The sequence below is a fragment of the Peromyscus eremicus genome, chromosome 9, assembly GCF_949786415.1.
Source record: "Peromyscus eremicus chromosome 9, PerEre_H2_v1, whole genome shotgun sequence".
Taxonomy (NCBI): domain Eukaryota; kingdom Metazoa; phylum Chordata; class Mammalia; order Rodentia; family Cricetidae; genus Peromyscus; species Peromyscus eremicus.
This window is the reverse complement of record NC_081425.1, coordinates 18706907-18732856: the sequence shown is the minus strand read 5'-3', so window position 1 is coordinate 18732856 and position 25950 is coordinate 18706907.

Sequence of the window (25950 nt, the reverse complement as noted above, 5' to 3'; positions counted from 1 at the left end):
ATGAAAACAAAAATTCCCGTACAGCAAAGGAAACAACTAGCAGAGTGAATCGTCCATGATTGGTTGTCATGGGTAAGAAGAGCAGGCCAGAATACTGAGTCATTACTAACATGCAGTACCTCTACTCATCACCTTAGCCAGTACATACTGCTTAGCAGTCATCCTTGGGGATGTCAGAGGGGTGGGGGGACAACTCACTCATCTTCCATAAAAGAGGGAACCAGCTATCATGGGAGCATAGGGTGTCTGCTACAAATGACCATAGTAATCATTCTTCAGGTCACTGGGTCTTGGCAGTTACGACTTCTCAAGAAGAAGCTGTCATCGTCTTAAGCAGATTCCAGAGTGGATGATCAATAACCTAAGAGAAGGCACTGCAAAACATCAATGATGGCTCCTCCCCAATACCCCAGATTCAAGAAATGGAATTCCGTCCATAGAGGAAAACACAATTTTTGCCCAATTCTCAAATCTAACTCAATATATGAGGCTGACTGATAAAACTTGCTTTAGTCGGGGGAACAAGCAACAAGAAACCATCTTTCCCGTAGAAAAAAAAGGTGTCTCTACTCCACTGGATTCTTTAGACTCTCCTCTTTCCTTGACAAAACAATGCTCTTCCACCTCCTTGTGCTACCTCAGTAGCCTATTTTACCTTTCACTGTCAAACGGCTAAAACAAAGGTCTATCCCCTGACTCTTGTTCATCAATTTCTAACTCCCCTTCTATGTACGACTCACATTCAATCTCCAAATCCACACCTCTCATCACTCACCTCAACAAGGCATACTATATTCCTTGACTGTCGTAACTCACATACAGAAAAGCATGCTCATAATTCTCTCCCAAACTAGTTGTCTCTTATCTTAGTTAGCATTTTGCTCCAGTTTGAAATAAATGAATATTCAAGCTTTCAGTTATCTTAGTTCCAGTTTGTGTCTGTCCTGTGGGTCTATTAATTCTTTTGATGAAATCTTTCTTTTATGTGTCTTTGCAATTTTTCAATACCAAAGAATCAATAAAAAGAATTACGTTAATAAAAAAAAGTGGGTCTTTTTATTTCAAATGATTTAATTAAGATAAATATCCTTCACAGGTGTACCCAGCTGTCTGGGTTTTAGTTAACTCTAGATATAGTCAAGTTGGTTGACAAACAAGAATAGCTCTAATAATTGTTAACATTGTAGTGGTGTTTTTGCTGTTGTTTCACCTAAATTTTTAATGTTTTACTGTGTTTTAAGATTGGTTCTCACTTTGTAGCCCTACCTAGCTAAAATCACTATGCAGACCAGGCTGGCCTCAAACTCACAGATACCTATCAGACTCTGCTCCCTAATACTGGAATCCAAAGCACACATCACCAGGCCCATCTTAATGCTTTCGTGAACAATCTATATTTCCCTTACCACTTTAGTTTGAACATCCTAGTCTAGGACACATTTTTATAGAGGCATTATCCACAATCATTGCTTATTATGTTTTACAAATGCTTTTCTTAACCTACCTGTAAGTTTCCTAAGATCAGAGAAAAGTTTTCTACAATGAAAACTTTAGACAGGGCAAGGGGAATAGAAAGTATTTTGTAAACTTAAGTAGCCAAAGAGCTGTAGAAACTGTTTCTCTTGCCATACATTTCCTGTCCATACAAAGACTGTGAATATATTTTAGAGCCACTCAAGTACAGAAATTGTGTTTTTCTCTTGGAAGAGAAGTGATCCCATAAACAATTTCTTTTCTCTTTTCCCATCTCTTCTCCAAAGAACTCATATTCCATATTAATTGATGGATTACTTCAGTATTTTACCACATTTTTAAGCTAGATACTTTAAAAAATTCTATGTATGTAAAAACAGTAATCTGGAATATCATAAACTCACAAAGAAAGATGGTGTTGCTGAGCATGTAGGATCAATATGCAAAAATTATTCCCAAGAATAAAACATTAAATTGAGTGGAGGATGGACAGGGGAATCTCAGTCACTCACAATGGTTTACAGATGGTAGAGGAAGAGTATTTGCAAATAATATATTCCAGTTTGCAAGAATGTCATAAAGACTGAAGGAGTAAGTAAGCTATTACTCACTGAATGCTTGATATTAGAGAACACTATATGTGTCTTCTGTCACAGCAGTCGTGCGACTGTGGCACAGTTGTTTTTATCCAAAAGATGAGGAACTGAGGTTGATAGGATCTATTTGAGGGTACACAACTTTGTTAAGTATCAGTGTCAGGACTTGACCTTGACCTTTCTGAGTGGAAAGCCTCCTTTCCTGGGACCAGGCCATACCTTGTCCTAGGAGAGTAACAGAAAAACAGTACAACTTGGTAGATGACAATTGCTATAATCCTTTAAATTATAAAAATTTGTAACTTTATTTACAAAAAAATAAGTAAGTCATAGAAGAATAATTCTAATGGTGCCATAAGATAAAGTCAAGAGAAGAACCACCCAACTGTGAAATATGCAAGAAAGGAGTTGTTGGGCATGGAACTGTAAGACCACAGCAGTAGTTCAGAGAATTCACACTGGACGCTCACTAAAGGTGATGAAGACACAGGCAGGAAGCGCTGGAAAGACAACGCTGAGTGGGCTGAGGTCATCACAGTGGATCCTGGCTTTGTATTTGGGGACAATCATTTTGCAACATCACTTACTATAGGAACGGAGTAAGCACACGTGGCATGAACGCAAAATGGCGGCGGGACTATCTGGGATAAGAAACAGAACCCTTAGCTTAGAGCAAGAGTGCATGGGGTGGGCGGGGGGGGGGGTGCTGAATTAGGACAAAGTATAAAGGCACTGATAGACACAGTGCTGTCAGAAAACCCTTTACTTTGTGCTAATTTTATAAACTAAGTTTAAAAAGGTAACAGATGGACTGGCAAGATAATTAAGTGGGTAAAGCAACTTGCTGCCAAGTCTGACAACGTGAATTCAACCCCCAGGACCCACATGGTGGAAGAAAACGGATTCTCAGAGGTTCTCCTCTGACTTGCACACATGCACTGTAGCAGGTGTGTGCCCCCACAAAGACAGACAAACACACAATAAATAAATGTAATCAAAATTATAAAGGAAATGTGCATAAAAATAAAGTCTTTATCATATGTGTCCTGAATATCACCTCTGAGAACTTTGAGAACTACAAAAGGTGGGGCTGAGAGGGAAGGAGCCTAAAAGAAAAGGTACAGATGGGTTCATTGACGTAGAGAAGGAGTGGGGAATCCAGCTCAGTGGGAGAAAACTCGCAACATGTTTGAGGCTCTGGGTTTGGTCCCCAGCTTCTCTCTCTCTCTCTCTCTCTCTCTCTCTCTCTCTCTCTCTCTCTCTCTCTCTCTCTCTCTCTCTCACACACACACACACACACACACACACACACACAAACTTGGAAAACTACTAATAATATGAATAGTTGGGGAATTATTAGGTAAACTATGGAACATCATCTAATATGATAAAATGCTAAATGTGGCTGCTTAGAAACTTTAGATTGTTTGAAGCAAAAGTAATGCATTTTGAGGTAACTGTTTGAAGAAACAGGTATGCCTTATGTGCTGTGAACACTGAGCAATATATAGGTGCCAGTCACTTTCATTGCTGGGACAAAATGCTTAAGCAAAACAACTTAAGGAACAAGGATTTAGTTTAGCTCACAGTTTGAGATTTCAATCCATCATAGCAGACGGGACATGGCAGAGCATGGCATTTCAGCTCTTGGTAATCAGTAAGCAAAGATGGGGTATGCCTGTGCTAACAACCTTCTTCCTACTTCTCCTTTTATTCAGTCTAGTGCCACATCCAAATAGATGATGCCATCCTCATTCAAAGAGGGTCTTCCCTTGTTAGTTAATCTGCTTTGGAAATGTTTTCATAGATATACCTACAGGTAAGTTTTACTAACCTAATCTTCTCAAAGAAATCATGTTTGATGATCCAACCAAGATTCGCCATCATAGTATGAATGTACTGAAACATCACATAGTATACAAATATATGCAATTTGATGTATGAATTAAAAATAAAATTCAGAAAAGTAAAATTTCAAAGTACTGTACTAGCCCCTTATTCACTGTAACTACTCTTTTTTAAGCAAATTCTAATCTAAAATACCATGTTAGAGAGATGGCTTATTGATTAAGAACCAGTATTGCTCTTCCAGAGGATCTGAGTTTGGTTTAAATCACTGTTTCCAGAGGCTCACTGCAGTTGGTCTATTTATTTATTTATTTATTTATTTATTTATTTATTTATTTATTTACACTCTTTGGGGGTCTGCCACCCAGTTCCCTAAATATACAGAGACTTAGTCTTATTTATGAATGCCCATCCTTAGCTTGGCTTGTTTCTAGCCAGCTTTTCTAACTTAAATTATCCTGTTTCTCTTCTTCTACGCTTTGCCTCTGGGCTTTTACCTTTCTTTATGCTAACTGTCTTTCTTTCCTTCTCACTTCATGGCTGGCTGTGTGGCTGGCTCCTAGCTGGCTCCTAGCTGGCTCCTAGCTGGCTCCTAGCTGGCTCCTAGCTGGCTCCTAGCTGGCTCCTAGCTGGCTCCTAGCTTTCTCCTCTCATCCTTTTCTCTCTCCTCACTCTTCCCTCTCTAGCCTAGATTTCCACTCCTATTTATTCTTTCGCTGGCAGCCCTGCCTATTTCTCTCTCTTGCCTAGCTATTGGCCATTCAGCTCTTGATTAGAACAATCAGGTGTTTTAGGCAGACAAAGTAACACAACTTTACAGAGTTAACAAATACAACATAAAAGAAGACAACACATCTTTGCATCATTAAACAAATATTCCACAGCATAAACGAATGTAACACATCTTAAACTAATATTCCACAACAGCTCACAACTGCCTGTAACTCCAACTCCAGGGGATCCAATGCCTCTGGCACTGTGGACACTACCTCTCTCTCTTCTCTCTCTTTCTCTCTCTCTCTCTCTCTCTCTCTCTCTCTCTCTCTCTCTCTCACTCTACACTCTCTCTCTCTTTCCCTTTCTCTCTCTCTGAAATAAAATAAATCTTTACAAAAATAAAAGTAATGGTATTCTATGCAGATGGCGCCATCCCCTCCATTAAGTAAGGAAGGTCGCAGGAATGACAAAGGCCACATAGCTGCTGTAAACATGACACAAGATTCAAACTATTACCCACAGTATGGATGCTGCCTCCTAAGTTTTACATAATTCATAATTAAAACAAGGCAAAATCAAATCACGAATGAGGAACACAAAGTCTTATAGCAGAGAAATAACACAACTTAAGCTAAAATAAAAATAGAATAGTCTTAAGTTTAATCCCTTGTCTAAGGCTGTGTAGTTTTTTCATAAGTGACTTCTCTGATAAAAGGTTTTATTCGACCTTCTTTTGCACAGCAGATTATTTTTGAGAGTTTTTCCCAGATACTTGGGTTAGAGAAACCAAAAGACAATCCAATGAAGTAACTTTTACCATTGCTGATCCTTTATAGCCACTTGAATTTGTATGTAGAAACTCAATGAGATTTTAATTCATAATCAGAAGCTATAATGACAAAAAGTGATGGAGCAAAATCATTCCCTTAACTCTGTCAAAAAAGAATAAAAACTCAAGTCCTAAGTTTGCCATTCATGTTTTAAGGTAGTAAGATCCCATACCACACTCAAGCTCCTTTGATCTAAGCTGAGATGAAACATTTTCAGAAGATTGTGGATATCCAAATGTTCAGCATTCACAGAGTTCTGGCAAAAAGTTCAGCATGTTGCTTTCTTTGGGTTATTAAAGTAGTTTTGTACTAGATTATATATATATATATATATATATATACCATTATACACACACACACACACACACACACACACACACACACACAAAACCCATTAATCTACTTCTCATGGCCTACTGAAAAATAAATTCCCAAAGGAATGGTGCAATAACTGATGCCACCTTCAAGTTTTGCATGCCAACTGTCACTATAATGTCATATTTCATTTTAACCCAGTCTCAAGCTGATCGTCCTCCAATCCTCAAAGGCAACTTAAGGCATATTCAACCCTAAAACATTTCAACGGTAGTTAATGCTATCTTGATGTTGAACTCACACATCTGGGACAATAGGAAAGAACACAGAAACCAAGGAGAGGTGGTGTTTTAAACAATAGGGACATTTTCCAGTGTGATTCTGGAAAATAAGTACTGACTATAGACACACCACATGTATTATTTTAATGGGCATCAAGAAATTACCAATCTAATGCTTGTAAAAAGAAAATAGCTTGGGCATCTTTATAACAAATACTGAAACAGACTGTGCATATTACAAGTACAAATTTTCAAAGCACTCACATTACGTACCATTTAAACACAGCTCCTGTGATTGAGTGTTGGCAGCAAAGGAATTTTATCCATTGTTTCTAATACTATTTCAAATGGAATCATTTTAAACCTTGATTAAAAATGTATACCATTATGTCAGGTCAGGTATTAAGGAATAGGAATATGCTTTTTAGGACCCATTATATACTTTTTGTTATTTAAGGAGCACAAAATAAGAAACAAAATAGCACATAAGTTTTAAAATCACATAAAGCTTGCGACAACACCCATCTAATTTCTCCTACCAGAAGGTTATATAAAGAAATAACGTTTTGGAATGGAGGCTCACAGAGGCATTCACTAACATTATGGAGATCTATTTAAGAAGTGTGAGTGCAGTTGTCTTTCCTCCTTTTTTAATTATGTGTTTGTTTGCCATGGTGGCCTAATTTAGTCCAGAAGATGAGCCAACATTAAAAGCTAGTAGGAGAGGTAAGTAACCCCAAGGGTGGGTTGCTTGCACTCAAGAGTTTCAAAGCTACACAGGCAGAGGCTGGAGCCTAGGTGCATTTGAGAAGGGGGTCCACATGACAAACAGTGAAAGGCAAGCAAATCAAATTTTTCACAATTAGTTGAACAACAACTGTGACAGGTTTAGCGCTTAGCATTTTCATTTGTGTGCTCAAATTTGGTTATCTGTCCTCTTTTATGCAAATGCGATGTGACAGGAGAAGCTGGGAGCACTGGAGCAGGCCAATCACTCACAACAGGGGCTAGGGCTGCTGGGCTGAGAGTCCGGGATTAAATGGACTGGATGCTGATGGATAAATGGCAGAAGCCATGCTGAAAGCCTCATGAACTGATTTAAAACTTCTAAGGGAGGATGCTAAGAATATAATTATGCTTTATGCCCCAGCCTAAACTGTCGAAAAGATAAAAGAAATATATAAATTGTACCAAATTTATATTATCAGAATTCATAATTTAGCTAAACCCATTATGTTTATCCTGCACTGGAAGGTAACTAAGATTGCAAGGCTGAGCCCTGAGGACCACCAGCCTTAGGAATGGAGGAAAGCTGGGAATTTGGAAGTGAAGTACAATAGAAAGGAATTCAAGGCATCTTAAATCTCCAGCAAGACAGGGTCGCTCTGTGAAGCTGGAACAGCCAGTTATCTTTAAGTGCATCCTCCTCCATTGTACAGAGACTACAAAGAGTGAAGAGAAGAAAGTTCCTTTCTTCATAGGGCCTTGGCACATGGCGACCAGTACCTGGGGAACTTGAAGGACCATTTCCCTGAGTTTTCAGGTGTTCATCTCCAGTATCACCGAGCTCTAATGTTCAATGACTACCAATGACTGACACACGTCAGAACCTGTTCTTGTTTGCTTCCCCTATATCATGTGGTTGTGCTGTTCCTGTGAGTTCTTAGTAGAATGGTTTGCAATGCTCAGTTTCTTGCTGAGTCAGCTCTATCCAAACCAGTTACCTGAACCACTGTTCTCAGTTCTTTCTAACACAACTTTACAATCTCCCCCCTCTCCCTCCCTTGCTCCCTCCCTTCCTCCCTCTCTGTCTGTCTCTCTCCCATGAATGGTGTATGTGTGCTATGCATACGTCTGTGTGTGTGTGTGTGTGTGCGTGTGTGTGTGTGTGTGTGAGACTCAGGCACACTCAGCTTTTTGTGTGGTTTTTGTTAATTGAACTCAAGTCTTCATGCTTCTGCAGTAAGTGCTCTGACCACTGAGCCAGACTGACTTCATTCCTTTATCACCATACACACATGACTTTCTGAGAACGCCTCAATGGTATCAGTCAAAAATAGAAACACCCACATTTATGTATTTTATGACTCTATTCAACAAGAGAGAGCATGAGCTTAAATTCTTTCAGAAAAAAAGGATAACAAACATCTAATACAACATGAAGATAAGCGGACAGCAGAGATAGGACAAAGGCAAACTGTGTTCAAATGAGTTGTGGGATATCTACATTGAACATAATAAAGACATGAATGTTATATTTTCCTATGCAAAATTCTACCAGTTAATACCAATTTTCTCATTATGTAAGAAACCTGGACATAATTTATTAGCATAGTCCAACAACAAAATGTATTATTGTTGCTTGGTAGCACACACTTGCAGTCCATCACTCCAGAGGTTTAGGCAGGAGAATATTGAGTTTGAGGCTGGACTGGGCTATAGAGTGAAACAGAGGACAGTCTGGGCTACATGGTGAGATTCCATTTCAAAAAAAGCACAAAAGGTGGAGGGGGTGCAAATGCCAGCCCCTTCTGCAAACGTCTGTAATCTATGAGCTTATGACAATAATTATTAAACTCTCTGGGCAGTGGTGGTGTACCACTAGAGAGGCAGAGACAGGTGGATCTCTGTGAGTTCAAGGCCAGCCTGGTCTACAGACTGAGTCCCCTCTCAAAAAAATAAGAATTAGCCGGGCGGTGGTGGCGCACGCCTTTAATCCCAGCACTCAGGAGGCAGAGCCAGGCGGATCTCTGTGAGTTCGAGGCCAGCCTGGGCTACCAAGTGAGTTCCAGGAAAGGCGCAAAGCTACGCAGAGAAACCCTGTCTCGAAAAACAAAAACAAAAACAAAAACAAAAAAAAAGAATTATTAAACTCATTTTTACAGGGCTAGAATAATATATTTGCTACTAAGCCCTTGTAAAAACATTTATTTAAATTTTTTTTAAAAATAGGGCAGGGAATGTGGGTGAGTAGTAGAATACTTACCCAGCATGTATGAGGCCTCAGATTAAATCTCCATGACCATGAAGAGATAAGAAAAAAGTACGAACATTTACAAACTGCACAATTATCATTTTATATGTGAAGCATAGAAAACAAAGACAGCATGTGCCCACCACCCACATCAAGAAGGAAGTGTGACCACAGAAGCCCTGAGCAGGTCTGTCCACCTAAGCCCTCCAGCAGAAGCATTCTTCAGCATTCCATGTACACACTTTGACAGGGCCTGTTTTCAACTTTATATAAATTCAGTCATATAAAATCTGCACATTGTGGTCTGGGGTCCTTTTTGGGGGTGAAAAATGATATTTTTGCTGAATATTTTATTTGCTTTATTTTATTTATTATTCATATTGTTGTGTAAATGGTAGCTTATTCTTTTTCATTATATGACAGTTTATTATATATCTAGAATATTCTACCATTAATGAGCATAAATTTTTCTGGTTTGAGCTACTATTCTACTTACACATTTGCTCTGGTATGTACTCTGCTTGTACACTACTTGGGTAAGTATATATTTTACTTTTGTGGAGTTTTATATACCTAGGACTTGGATTGCTGAGTCTTTGGACTTACACATATTTTATAATGTGAATTTATAGCTTCAGTAGTTTCTAACCTTTGGAGTGAAATAAAGCATTCTTTATATAGTAAAGAAAACTCACTCTATGCTCTGTAGATTTTTCTTTTAGATTATGAAACAAAAAAGGCAAGAAAAAATAGCCAAAATTAAACACACATCACATACACACACACACACACACATACACACACACACACACACACTCTCTAAGTGAAAAGAATGTGTCTGAATTAAAAGCTTAATTTAACTGCATCCAACCCTGCCTGATTGTACATGATTCACATGATTTGGCTATCAGCTCCGACGCAATCTACAGACAAGTTCATGAAGTGTATCAGAAAATGATAACTCACTGGGCAGCTTCCACAGTGTGCTCAGCTTAAAAGCAGATTATATACCCACAAGCCTCATGTGGCAGACACAGCGCCCATGCGATGCCATCTAGAATCCGAGGTATGTGTCACTCCTTTAACACAGCTGGTTTTACCTTTTCAGAAAGAAAAAAAAAAAAAAAAAAAAGGCTGTATTTTCAGTGCTTTCACAACTGGGCTAAATAAACTGGCTGCTCAGACAAGAGAGGAATCAGGCAGCTACAAAAAGTCATCACACAGCCCCATGCAGGCTCATCTGTTGCCAAAATGGGCACAGGCCATGTACAAAGCAAATCCAGCTGCTAAGTGTCGTCTACAGGCATGCTAATACACACTCACAACTCAGAGTCTCAGTGAGGGACAATGTATGTATGGTTTTGTTTGTTTGTTTGGTTGGTTTTTTTTTTTTTTTTGGTTTTTCGAGACAGGGTTTCTCTGTGTAGTTTTGGTGCCTGTCCTGCATCTCACTCTGTAGACCAGGCTGGCCTCGAACTCACAGAGATCCACTTGGCTCTGCCTCCCAAATGCTGGGATTAAAGGCATGCACCACCACTGCCTGGCATGTATTTCTTAATGAACTACAACTTCTTAATAAAAATTAAGACTCATGCCATGAAAACATCTCCATATTGGTGATTGTCTACTTGATATAGTTAGCCATTCATAACTGGATATTTTTTAGTCATATAAGTCTAATCATATGACAGTCTAGAGCAGACAAATTTGGCACATGGTGATGATCAGAACAGTGGTTTCTTCTGGTTTCTGTAGCTTCCTTTAGCTCACAGGGAGAAGGCAATTATGGAGGGACCTCTAAAAAGGTAGCTGGTCTGAGAATTTTCCCACTTCTCTGGAGATCACAACACAATCTTTATTCCTTTCTCTTTATGTCATCTTTTTCACATGTATTAACTTTTGATGTTTCCAGCTGCTGGTACACAATAGACTGGTCACTCCATGGTGACCACATGGCCACTCCTCTGAAGACAGACTCCTGCTGGTGTCACTCATATTTAGCTTTAATGTCATCATGTGACGTGTTTCTATCTTCATATCCCTGGAGGAGCTCAGGGTTCCGAGAAGCCTTTTGCTTTGGCTACCATTTCCCTTCTCAGCCAGCCCATGTTCCTCCCTTCCCCCTGAGCCTCCAGTTTTGGTTTATACCTCTGTCACCTCTTTTGTGAATGCTCTCCCAAAGTCTTCATCCAGGGACATATAAGTGTTCATCTGAAATCCCTCATCCCTTTATCTCCCAGGTAGTCAAATCACATTTCCAGGCCCACATCATCTGGCCATAGCTTCTTCAACAATTAGCAAAATAATTACTAATGAATAAGAATTCAATTTTCTAGACTCCATCTCTACCAAAATAACCCTCCAAAATACAAATATTTGTCAGGAGAAATGTTATTTTCATTAATGTCAAAACACATAAGACATGCTCTGAAGGGACACATTGTTACTCATTTTGAGCTCAGATGACAGTACCTCTGAGGAATCTGTGGCACATTCCTTGAGATAAGTTAGTCACTTCATTGTCTGAGCTTCACAAGACTATTACAGCATTTAATAGCTGTGTGATAATTATCTCCCAGGATGTCTGCCTTCCCCACTGGGCCATGAACTCCACAAGAGCAAGAACTGCATCTTATTCACCTTTCAATCCCCATTTCAATTCAGTTCGGCAAATATTCAATACCCAGCACTGTGTCAATTTCAAAGTTAGCACTTAATAAATATTTCATGAAGAATGAAAGGGTGAAGGAAGATACATTTACATTATCTTAAAATACTTCCCAAAAAGTTTTGGCAGAAACTACTTTTTATTCCTACTTCTAAGAAAAAGTGTTTTTTCAAAATTCATACTCAGATCAAGGAACCCCAAAATTTGTTCTTCCAGTTTGTTTTATGTTTATAAATTTAAATGTAGAAGACAAATAAATTGATTTATATAGCAGACTACAAGCAGCCTTGAAGGCAATGTAGTCTAGGGAGACAGCTAATATATGGAACATATGGCCTGTTCTTCACCTCCTGAACCCAAAGCAGATAGCGTTAATCGGTCATGGTGCTCTTTCTCACTAAGTCTTAACTCCGCCTTAGAATTTACTGGTTAGCACTCAGCACTTTTAGGAGTTGGTTCTCAAGATGACTCCTATGCAACATTGATCTAGTTCCTTTTCTCTTGCTGCAGAAAGCCAAGCAAGTCTCTGGGAAACTAAATCACTGTTTCAATCACAGAGCTGGTTAGTATTCAGAGCCTGAACCAGAATTCAACTAGCCTATGTCCCTTTTTACACTACACTTATTAGAATATACTTTAATTCAATAGCTGCTCAATAATGTGCATCTATATATGCATACATATAAATGTACATATACTACAAAAGTAACATTTTCAACTACTATTTGCCCTTTTTAACCAGATAACAGATTTAGATATATGTGTGTATGCTATTATATAGTATATCTGTGTACTGTTTTATATATTCTATTTTTTAACCAAAAGTAAAGTACTTTCTGAAAGCATAGCATTAAAAATAGTAAAATATGGACTGCAGAGATAGCTCAGTGGTTAAGGGTTCTTGCTGTTCTTACAGAGGACACATATTCAGTTCCTAGTGCAGACATAGAGGTTCACAACAGCCTGTACATTCTGAAGGATCCAAAACCCCTTTGACCTCCATAGGCACCAGGCATAGATTTGGTGTACATGCATACATTCAGATGAAACATTCATATGCATAAAACAAAAAGAAATCTTTAAAAAAATAGAAGACAAATCAAATAAAATCTGATTAGTATAACCATTTGCATCTTTCTCATAGCTTTTAGCATGTCTAAGACACAGCTGAGAAAAACAGGTATAAAATTGAAATAATAAGTAACTCTCATAAAGTGTTTTTTTTCCATCGCTATGGAGGCAGTATTTTATTAATTTTTACTTTTCACTGAGCAAACATTGATCCCTAGTACAAAGAGGAACTGGGGCTCAGAACAGCTTTAGTGGTATTTCAATCTGTTCAATTCCTATAGATTCCTATCTTACCATGCACAAATGTGCACATGTCAAAGAATGCATGCCAAAGAAAACAAGATTACTGAAAAGTAATCATAAGCTACTCTTTTCTGCTTCAGCATAAGCTGCAAATTCTCCAGAGGAATAGACTTGTTTCTTCCAAGTCAGTCAACAGGGGGGGTGAGAAAAAAACACAGGGGGTTGAAATAAAATATATTATATTCTTTAACCTCCTTTGTTTGGAGAAGAGAAACAGAAAAATATTCTCCAAGAATAACACCCAGAATACTCATTCCCAGAAAAAGGCAAATGAAACTAAAGGTAAAGAAAAGCAATCCCACTGCCTGCAAATAGACAAAAAAAGGACAAGAGAAAGATCTTGGATACAGAAGTACACAGAGGTTTGTCACCTGAGGAAAAGAAATGAAATAAACTATTAGAAAATAGCAATGATAGCTTTAGAAAGAAAGCTGATTTTTGTGAAAGAAATAGTTGTCCCTGATGTTTGGTCAATACTTGGGTTCCATGTGTCCATCTGCATCACTGTGTCTTACATGTGCAGTTGTCTTATGACAACTTGGAGATGTGCCTTTCAGGCATGGGGTTAAGGATGGGCTTCCAAATTAAGGTATTAGTGGTCCTAGTTGCTGACAATCACAGGGAGAAATGCAGATAGCAACTGTGGCAGGTATTTACCGACTGTCTTTCAGTAGGTAAATCTTCCTAGCTTTTCTTCTGTAATAAACAGGACTTGGTGTCTGACAACTCTCAGACTGCTTTGACAACTGATTTCCAGTTGAAAGGACTATGGTAGACTCTAAAGTGGAGGCCAAGCAGGAAAGGAGACAGGTTCTCCCACTTCCAGCTCTTAGGTGCCCTCCTTCAGCATGTTTTATCACTCTCACAACCAGCCCTGTGCGATCCCCTTGAAGTCCGAGTATCAAGTGTTTCAGTTGTTCCTCTTCCCAGATCAGCATCTCCATCAGTCCCCAACAGCAGCAACTGTCATCCTTCATTTCTAAGCTGCCAAATCACTTCCTTTTAATTATCTCCTTTGATAAAATATTTCAGGAGTTGATCTTTGGAACACAGGAAAGCAACATAACCACATGTTTTGTTCTCTCTCTCTCTCTCTCTCTCTCTCTCTCTCTCTCTCTCTCTCTCGTGTGTGTGTGTGTGTGTGTGTGTGTGTGTGTATAAATTGAATAAAATAGGGCTAGTGATCAATAACTGACAAACTTTAAAACAAGAAATAATGTGATGGAGGAGGGGCTTGTACTATTTAAAGGAACTGTGGTAAGTCATGGTTACATGCATCTAAATAGCCTAATTCAAAGACTGCGCACTTGTTCATGTGAAAATTCAACTATTTGGGGGCATTATCATAAATGAATTCTTGACCTGGAAATTTTCTTTACACTAGCAATTAGAAATCATTCAATCATGTCTGAATATATCTTAAAAGATGTGGCTTTGGCCATCATTTATTTATAGCTGTTTTTATAGCCCTTATCAGACATCCCTTTATACAGTGCAACATGAATGGTTCACCAATTATAAACAAAAGCATTCACAATCATCATCCCTCCTTCCATCCCTTTCCCTTCACTCTGTAAAATATGCTCACAAATGTCTATCCAACTGTATCCATCATCCTAAAAGCTACTCTTCTTTTACCTACAATCATTGAGCCACGACCTTAAATGTTACCTTTGATTCATTGTGCACATCATTGTTTTAGTCTCACCTCCCAGTTACTCTTCATTTTACACCACTGTTTTCTGTGGAGTTTACACATTTCCAGATCTGTAGGCTCTGGCCATCTTGATCAGATTTGACATCTTACTTAAACAAGCCACTGTTGCGGACCATGTAAGAGAAACAGGAAACAGCTTTGGAACTCATGAAAAATGGCTCAGTGGTTAGCATACACACAATGGGTATGCCTTGGAGTAGAACCTCGATGACTAAGTTTCCTGAGGGCCTCATGTTGTCATTGACCTGCTTATTGCCCTCAAGATCACGTCTCTCATAATCTATGAGATGTATGAAAACTCTAAGGGGTTTTTTCTAGCCCCTCACTGGGCAGTATCACTGGTACTTAAAATAAAATGATTGACTCCCAAGCATTGCTGCTGGAGCAGATTAATGATTCAACCATCAGCCATAGAATTTAGAGATGTAGATTGTTAGTAAAGTTAGGTTAAGATTTTTTTTTTTTTTTTTTTTTAGTGTTTTTTGTGTAGAAAGTCTTGGGGAACAATTTAAAGTTGAGAAAGGCACAGTTTTGTTAATTGAGTGGGGGAATCATTGAGGTCAAAGAACAAGAACAAAGGCAGCTTGGTTATTACTAGGGGACATGCCTTTATTGCTAAAGATAGGTTGGCAACCAAAGGTGATGATTAATTTCATGTACCCATTTTTGCCCTCAGCTTCCTGGTATAATTTCATAAAAAATTGTTGCTGAGTAGATGTGTACTCTAAGGACTCAATGTAGAAATGACTGGTTTTTATATATAAAAGCTTTGATTTATAATTCTTTTAAGATTTTTTATAAGATTACTTTTTGAGATTAAATAATAAAATGATTGATCCTTTGTAACTGCAAACAGCTGTCAGCCAGTACACAAAGAACTGGCTGAAATAGACTTGACTTGCTTAAAGCCTTGTTAACTTACAAAGGAATATTCCTTTGGGGTGAAGATGTTGTGGTGGGGAAATTAATACAAAGAAAAACATTTAACTACTTGTAGGCTTCTAAGAAAAACAATGTAAACTTGTGATCATAATGGGATTTCTTCCTGTGTAAAGATTTTAACTTGTTTTGAAAACTATGTAACTTATGGTTGTAAGGTAATCTTTTCTTGTGTAGAAATTTTTGTCTTACAAGGTATAAAAGGGCTAAGAGAAAAATAAGAGAAGTAGAAAAAAAGAGAGAGAAGGAAAACATCAGGGTAAAAGAACAGAACAGAGTAGGAACAGCAGAAAGAGAAAAATAAATGAAGAATTAAGTTTTGACCCTCAGAAAAGTCTCGTGTGTGTGTGTGTGTGTGTGTGTGTGTGTGTGTGTGTGTGTGTGTGCAGTTGCACTGCCTCTACCCTTCCTCTTCAGTTTCTGACCTACTGAGTGAGGGCTGGCCCCTTAGCCAGCTACCACTTACAAAGTTCCCTCCTCCTCAGCTTTTTCCACACCACTGCACTTAGTTTCTGCTAGAAACTCTTACATCTATGCCACATATACGTTCTTGTCTTGCAGCCCTTGTGGAATTCCCAGGCTTCTATCCTTAGTCTGCTACATGTGCACCCTACAGAATTTCACTCATAGATATGGCTACCAGGTCTTTGTCTTCAGCCTAGATTGTCCTAGACATATCCACTAGATAGTTCCACTTTGAAATCCCACAAGATCACAAAGAGCAATATATCAGAAACTAAGTCAACTCATCCTTTTGGATTACAAGTTGGCTCCCAGCCCAATGATAGATTTCAGCCACCAACTCTGTGCTCAACCCAGACATCCAGACTTTCCTAAGCAACCTATGCTGCTTCTGCTGCCTCCGTCTCACCCCTGCATGATATTTTTAAAAATGGAAATGGAATGACTCTTCAGGTCCCCCTTCCATTCTTTCCTAAGTTTTGAAGAGTTCCAGTGGCTCCCCAATACCTCAGGATGACATTCAAAGTTCTTACCACACACTAGAACTTTTTTCAAAGCTTCTGTTTCTCTTCTCCTCCTCTCTCCCCACTCCCTGGCCCACTGGTTGCTTGCTTTGTGTTACTTAAAACCCTTCACATTTTAGTCATTTCATGTTTCTTGCCACTCCTTTGAGTACGTATTTGCATGAATATTCATGAGAAGTCTTTTCCTTAAATAAGAGATTAGGGCGGAAAAAAAATGGGGAGTGGAAAAGGATCACATCATGGGAAGGATAAGAAAATGGTTGCCTATCCTCTAGTTTGAAGAGTTCAGATAGGAAATAGGAGAAGTGTTCAAGACTGGCTCTGAAAGATGGTGTGCACTGGGCCACAGGAACACATTGACAGTTGAGTTAGGAATGGATCCCTGACTTCCTCAGATTACAATGCAGCTTTGTGGTTGGCAGGAAAGACTCAATGAGAGATCTTGATGAGCCTCTCATTGAGTTTCATAGAAGATTCATAGAAGAGGGGTGTAATTGAAGCTGGACTTTTTTTTAATTGAATTTTTTTCATACAATATATTCTGATCATGGCTTTTCCTCCTACAAGTCTTCGCGGATCCACCTCATCTCCTTAACACCCTTTCTCTCTTTAGAAAACAAATTGACAAACAAAACAACTTAAAAAAAAAAGGAAAAACACAAGAAATGCACAGAGAGAGAGAGACACATAAAGAGAACTTTAAAAGGCAAAATTGGAAACCATAATATAGAAGCAAAAGATCAGTGAGACAGAAAAATGCCCAAACAAAACAACATGAGACAAGAGACTGAGCATTCTTAACCCCAAGTATAACTAGGAAGGACAGTAAAAAGTGTGCATGAAGGGTGCCAGAAATCATAGAAGTGGGGACTAGGCAGCAAACTACATTTCTACTAAAAAAAAAAAAAGAATAATCATGAATGTAGAAAGGACTTTTAGGGAAGAAAGGAGGTCAACAGAGGTGGGAAGATTAGAGAAGGAGGTTATAATAACCATAATGCATGTTACACATACATGAAATTTTCAAAGAACATAATTTTCTGTTAAAAAATTTCCCCTCCCCAACCCTTCCAGATCCTCCCCAGCCATTCAACTCCATGTCCTTTCCTTCTTTCACTTCAGAAATCAAACAATAAAGCCCAACAAACAGAAACACACACACAAAAACACAATTCCATAGAAGCACAAAATCAGAAATCATAATACAAGCTAAAGACTAGTAAGTAAAAAACTGCCCAAAGTGGTGAGACAGAAAGTCTAAAAAAGCAACATTTAATTCATTTTGTGTTGGCCATCTACTACTGGACATGAGTACTACCCTCAAGAGTGGTTAATAGGAGACTCCAATGGAGAAAACTAAATTTTCCTCTGCAAGCAGGTGTCTTAGTTAGGAATACTATTGCAATGATGAAACACAATGACCAAATAGCAAGTTTGAGGAGGAAACTGTTTATTTGGTTTACACTTCTATATGGCTGTTCATCATGGAAAGAAGTCAGGATAGGAACTCAAACAGGGCAGGAACCTGGAGACAAGAGCTGATGTAGAGACCATGGAGTGTGGGAGTGGGGGTGGGTGGGTGTTGCTGCTTACTGGCTTGCTCAGCCTGCTTCTTATAGAACCCAGGACCATCAGCTCAGGGATAGCACCAGCCTCAACAGGCTGAGCCCTCGCTCATCAGTAAATAAGAAAATGCCATACAGGCTTGAATACAACCCCATCTTATGGAGGCATTTTCTTAATTGAGGCTCCCTCCTCAAATGACTCCAGCTTATTTGTCAAGTTGCCATATCTAGCATGGCAAGTGTCAACTGCATATAGCTTCTTGGTCAAGGGTAGAATCTCCTGTCTATGTCCCCTTCTCATTGCTGGCACCGTCTGGTTTGTACCTGTGCTGCCACTGTGTATGCTGCCTGTGATGGTTTGGAAGAAAATAGACCCCAAAGGGAGTGGCATTAATAGGTGTGACTTGGTTGGAGTGAGTGGGTATAGCCTCGTTGGAGGAAGTATGTCACTGTGGAGACAGGCTTTGAGGTCTCATACATGCTCAAGCCACACCTGGTGACTACTTCCTGTTGCTTGCAAGATGTAGGACTCTCAGCTCTCTCTCCAGCAACATGTCTGCCTGCATGCCATGTTGCACCATGATGACAATGGACTGAACGTCTGAAATGCAAGTGAGTGACCCCAATGAAATGTTTCCTTTATAAGGGTTGACATGGTCATGGTGTCTCGTCACAGCAATAGAAACCTTAAGACATTGCCAGTCTCTGAGTTCATATGTGCATCAGTCCTTGGAGTCTGAAGGACACTTATTTCCTTGGAGTAATCCATCCCCTCTGACTCTTTTAACTTCCTCTTGCACATAGCTCCCTGAGCCCTGAGGAGAGGGGTTTGATGAAGTCATACCATTTAGGACAATGTTCCAAAGTCTCTCACTTTCTGTACATTGTTTAGTTTTGGTTCTGTGTTCTCACTTACTTCAAGATGGTTCTCTTGATGACTGAGCATAGCACTGCTCTATGAGTATAGCAGAACACCATTAGGAGTCATTTGATTGCTGTTTCTTTAGCAGAACAGTATTTAATTTTCCCCTACGCTGATGACCTATCTAGTCTTAGCTTCTTGGCCACCTGAGCAGTGTCAGACCCATATGGATTCCATCTTACAGAGTGGGCCTTAATTTCAATTACAGAGTAGTTGGTTACTTCCTTCAATTTTTGTGCTACTTTAAGTTTCTGACTTCCCTTTGTTTCTCATGCTTTGCAAATTGCTTTCATATCTTTCTGCTACACTTAAAAACCCCAAAGAAAGCCATTTTCAACAGCAGACACCTGTAGTCTTAGCTATGTTGAAGGCCCAAGTACAAGAACTATTTGAGTCTCAAGAGTTTAAAGACAGCCGAGGCAACACAGCAAGACATTTAAAAAAAAAAAAAAACTTTAAATATATATTTTCCGTCTGCATATCCTTAACATTCTTTGGCTTTCACATCTATAATGGGGGGAGGGGCTGGAGGGATGGCTCAGCAGTTAAAAGCACTTACTGCTCTGGCACAAGACACAGGTTCAGTTCCTTGCACCTACATGATGGCTCACAACCACCAATTCCAATGTATCTGATGCCTTCTTTTGGCTCCCATGGGCTTCTTGATGCCTGTAGTTCATATAAACTTACACAAAACAATTTTACAAATAGACCTTTAAAGATGTATCTCATTCCCAAAACATTTTCTTTCACTTTAAACACAATACCTTTCTCCCTCTTTGGCAGCCTCTTTGAATTCATGGCATATCCTATCCTACCTAGATTAAATGGAGCGTTCCTTCTACCCTTAACCTCCAGACTCTCATCCTTATTGGTTAAATTAAGATTCTCATCTGAAATTTGGTTTACATCTTTACACTACAGTCATAGTGGCTTTTTTTTCAGTGTTTCAAGTGCACTGTATTTGCTCCCCCTAGCCATTTTTTTACCAACCAATAATGTATTTTCTGTGAGTGGCTAAAGCTTCTCCCAGAAACCACTGATTAAATCAAAATCCCCCAATGCCAAGGGTAGGCTCTCTACATATGAAGTTTTGGTCAGAGAAGCCCAAGTCCCCCTAAACTGCTGTTGGTTGCCCACCAGAACAAGACTGTTAAAATCTTATTGCAGCAGACACATTTCTGTTGTTATAGGACTTAGATAAAGTTGAAACTGAACTAGAGGCTTGCTCTCTACTAGCTAGCTTTATTGGTATTGAAAGGTGCTATGAAGACTGCTAGTAGGAATTACCAGCAAGTTTTACTCAGCTGTGGATGTTGCATGCTTCACTACTGACCGCTAGGCACACACCAGTGCAACAGTGGCATGAGTTACAGAGGTAGCCAACCAAACCTTATGGATTTGAGGACTGCTCTACAGGAGGGAATTCAATGTCTGGCATTGTAAATGTGGTCAAAAGCCCACACCTGGGGTGGTCATGGTATATAGTGCAGAAGTGACTGTTATTTGCTAAATGGAATATTGTGTACATAGAATTGCTAATAGGTTAGTGCTGCTGTCAGCTTCAGTTAGAGAGGCTTCTTTTACAGTGGGACTCCATTACTACAGCAATTCCAAACTAGTCAAAACTGCTGAGATTGTGACTGTTCAGTGTTCAGGCCTAAAAGGGACCGGTATTTCACCCCACACACACACATACACACAAGGCTCAGGGAATACAGCAGAAGAGGTAAGAAGTGAGAAAGGAGTAGGATGGTGTCTTTTAGGTATCTCATGGCCACCTAAGCTTTGAACTTTCAGCAGTAGTGATTACCTGCAAAGGACTGAGTCAGGCAACATTCCAACCACCATCTATGGGGAAGGGCTCATGAGGCTTCACCTCTCTGAGTAACTACAGGCTGTTTAATGGTTGCTAGAGAGAGATATTTTTCAGTGGCATAGCTAGCCATACTCCTGTTAGCAACCCTAATTAAACTCTTCGGAGAATGATTTTACACACACACACACACACACACACACACACACACACACACACGAGACATGAAAATAGAAAGGGAGAGCTGGTGAGGAGGAATAGGGTCAGTGGGAGGGAACAAAAGAAAGTAATGGGCATGAACATAATCAAACTATACCACATACATGTATAAATACAAGTGAGACTAATTATGTATTACCATAGTCTAATAAAAAGCTGCCGGACCTGCCGCCAAGCCAAACCAAGCAGTTTTTAATGTCACGTTGGGCGCCAAATGTAGATATTACCAACCTTCTTATTAAATAAGAAACACAGAACCAATGCAAAGAAGAAAGCCAAGAGGTCAGAGCTGAGAGCTAAAACCTTACCCTTCCTCCTGCGGTGGTCCTACCTCTCCAACCAGACTGCTTTCCTCTACTGAACTATTGCTATTCTCAGATATTAACTGAACTTCCTTCAGGAAGCCTATTTACACTGCCCGAGTTTACTCCCTGAGGCTTTACACCTCCCCAGGACCATGTTTCGTTCCTTCCAGCTGGTAAGTTGCAAAGATACATTTGCTTCTCTCTCTCTCTCCTACCACCTTTGGATGGGCTCAACTTTCCATAGCTCAAGTAAGGACTGGTAAGGTAAAGCAAACATTCATTAGTTTAAGTATCACCCACTTCCTCGGGTATCACCCATTTCTCAGTCTAACAGCTATAAGCAACAAAAGGAATGGAAAAATAAACAACAGCATACAATTGGAGTCACTCCATTTAGACACTGTAAATAGGAGAAATGAGTTTTCAATATCTCCGGGAACAAACTCCATTTGTCACTTTTCTCTACCTCTAATTTCTCTTTTAAAAAATAACTTTTTTGATTTTTCGAGAAAGGCTAGAAGTTTGGCTGTCCTGGAACTTGCTCTGTAGACCAGGCTGGCCTCAAACTCAAGATTCCCCTGCCTCTGCCTCCAGAGTGAAGAACTTTTTAAAGTCTAATTTTATTGAGTATTTCATACAATTTTGAATATATTCACATACCACCCAAGTCCTCCCATAACCATCCTTTCCACTCTTCCATCAGACTTTTTCCCCCTTTCCTACTGAGTGCAGTTTGTGTTGCCCAGTTAATCTTAGTAGAACCTGCCCTGGCTTATGGTAGACCTACGAGGGGTCACACAATTAAAACAACAAAAACTGATTCTTCCTCACCTAGGAGCTAACAATTGTCAACAGCTTCTCAGCTAACAGTGGAATTTTGTACCAATCTTCCCCCATCCTACCCCCTTATACACCGGGATTTTGTACATCTTGTGCAAATTGTCACTATCTCTTGAGTTCATATGTGAAACTGTCCTGTTGTGTCTGGAGAACAGCTTTCCTTGATGCTATCTACTATTTCTGACTCAAGATCTTTCTGCTCCCTCTTCCAGGAGGGTATAGCTCAAGTTCTTGCAAGTATTCATCCTTTACAGGTGGAACATTTCATCCCAGGGTATTTCTCCAGATTCTACAATTTCAAAAAGTAGTGAAAATGTTGCTCTTTGAGTACTTTTCTAAATCAAACCTAATTTAAAATTTATATGCAGACATAAAGTAACAGGAATCTGGGGGAAGAGAGGTGGCTCAGGGGTTAAGAGCACTTGATGTTCTTCTAGAGGACCGAGATTCATTTACAAGAAGCCACATAACTGTAGTGGGTAGCCATTCCAGCTTTGATCTGGAAGTTCCAACCCCCATTGAGACTTCAGCAACTGTCACGCCTACAAGGCGGGGCCAAGGGAGGCGCCTGGAGACCCGAGATCTGGATGGGCCAGCGCTCTCTCTGGTCTGAGACCCTGGACGGTGGAGGTGGACCAAGCAGAGCTCCAGAGAACACCGCTGGACTGCGATACACCTTCCCCAGACCCCGCGACCTACGTATCCCTTAATTTGTAAGTTACACCATTAAATAAATCTCCTTTTAACTACGTGGAGTGGCCTTAATAATTTCACCAATACATAACCTCACAGCCTGTTAACTCCAGCTCCAGGGGACCCAGTGCCTTCTTCTGGCCTGCATGGGCACTGTAAGCACCCAGGCACACACATAAGACATAAATCTAAATAACAACAACACACATATACACATAGGGCAAGCAAGGTGGTGTATACATTTAATCCCAGCACTCAGGAGGCAGAGGCAGATGGATTTCTGGGTTTGAATACAGCTTGGTTTACGTAGCATGAGGCACACGAGACCTGGCTAGAGAGACCCTATCTTGAAACAAAAAAATACAGATTTCACAATTCTTTTAAACTAAAAATTTCCCAATCTATTAGATCTTAAAGCTGTAATACAAAGCCACAAGCAGGATGCTGACAATGACAAGAGTTCCATCATTAAGAGGGGGTTCCTGTAGCCCTTTTAGTCACATCTACTACCCTCCCATTATACCACCTCAAACACTTATAGCAAAGATCAATCCACTCACCACTTTCACATTTCAAGAATTACATATAAATGGAATTTCACAATAATCTTTTGAAATTGCCTTTCTTCACTTAGCACTATCTCTAGAAATTCATCTAGGTTGAGTATGTATCAATGGTTGGCATTACGCTTTAATGTAACAACAAGGACTCAAGTCCTTGTATCAGCAGAGAAGGTTAAAAGTGCCAAGTGCCAAAGTATATACTGGTGGTCCCAGCTACTCAGGAGGCTAAGGCAAGATGATGACTCCAGACCATGAGTTCAAGTCCAGCCTGAGGAACAGTGAGGCTAGTCTCAAAATAAACAAAAGCAACAAAAACCAAATGGTGACTTTGGAACCACTCAGATTGCAAGTGTACACTCTACCTTGATTGTGTCCAGGAGGAAAGTGGTCCTCTACAGAAGTGCTTCTCCAATGCATTCCTTCTCATGGAGTCCTAATATTCATTAACCATCAGTAAAGCTTACCAGGTGGGAAAATCAAACTGTACCGCCTGTTTCCAGGCGGCTTGCAATCTAAAACAGCTTTCACAATGCACATTACAGAACTCTTATCTCTTCTCACCCTGGACATCTTCCAAGGCTCTACTCTTCCATAAGCACCATCAAATTGGGGGCTGCACCTCAACAAAAAAACTATTCCTGTTACTAAAAAAATAAAGCATGTTATGGAATAGTCCATTAACTAGGCAAAGATGTGTTGCATTTCTTTATGCGGCATTTGTTTAATGGTATAAAGATGTGCTGCATTTGTTTATGCTGCATTTAATTATCAGAGATGTGTTGCCGTTTCACCTTGCCTGCCTAAGGCACCTGGTTAGTCTAATAAAAAGCGGAACGGCCATTAGCCAGGCAGTAGAGAGATAGGCAGCGCTGGCGGGAAGAGAGAATAAGTAGGAGGAAGACAGGGAGAATGAGAAAGAAAGGAGAGAACAAGGTGGAGAGGGACATGCCCAGGGCCAGCCAGCCAGCCACAGAGGAGGACATACAGAAGGGAAAAAAAGGTAAAAAGCCCCAAGGCAAAATGTAGATGAAGAGAACAGGTTAAAAATGAGTTATAAGAGCTGGTGGGGCAAGCCTAAGATAAGGCCCCATCATTTATAACTAATAATAAGTTTCTGTGTCATGATTTGGTAGGTGGTTGGTGGCCAAAACAAAGAATGCTACAAAAGTAGGTTTCTATAAAATGCTTAATAGATGTAGTTTTTGCCCCATTTAGTATTACAAGCGACGTGTGAAGTTTGTCACAATTAGTAAGCTCAGTCACCAAATAACTTTTCAACGACCTTTTTTATTGAAATTACTACAGCCCTACCACTCTACCACAGCAATTTTATGTATAATTTCTAAATTTTCCTGTTTAATGCTTCTTTAAATGAGATCTTTGGGATAAAAATATTTGAACATTAGATGACTTCAAAAATATCAAGGACTTTTATAAGCTTACTTTGAAAAAAAATGTGACTTGTACTTTCTGCTCACTAAGCAACTTCATTAACCTCATATTCTAACTCCCCCAAGCAAGAACGACTAGGACGCAGCTCAGTTGGTAGTGCCCCTTCCCACAGGTACAGGCACTGAGCTGTATGTCAGCATCTTGTCTCCCAGAGATAACACAGCAAGTTCAAGATCAGCCTGGAGCACAGGTGATTATGCCTCCAAAGTACCCAAAATTGCTAAGAATCATGATATTCAAAGCACTGAATAAAATATGTATTACATTAACTCCAATAATGCACATTTTAAGCATACAGTGATCAGTAACTGAGAATGTAAAACTCTACAATGCAAATCTTCAATTACTTAAACCAGTCATACTTTTTTATACCAAGTTTTCCTAGTTAAATAAAAATATTGCCATCAGGTAGATAACCCGGAAAATATTCATATTTGCAAGGAATTTTCTTCCAAACAAAACAGATTACTTATCTATTTTTAACTGCTTTTTCTAGGGTTGGACATGGAGCTCAGGAGTAGAACACTTGACGAGCATGCCCTGGATTTCATCTCTAGAAACACCAAAACAGCCTTTTCTTTTGATAACATTAGAAAAAAAGAGAACCAGACAGAAGTACAACTATTTATTAGCTTATTTTCTTCTTTCACCATCTAATTAATGCTTTGTGTATATCAGCATGGACTTCAATAAAAATACGCTTTTTATTCTAGAGCAAAGCAGGTTAGAAGACTTAAAATATTTAAAAATGTATTAACAAATTTCTATTTGGCAGGTCTTTGTGTATTCTTGAATACGGTTTAGAGATAGAAATTCCATCCTGGATTTTATCAGTTGTTTGAATAAAAATGAGCATT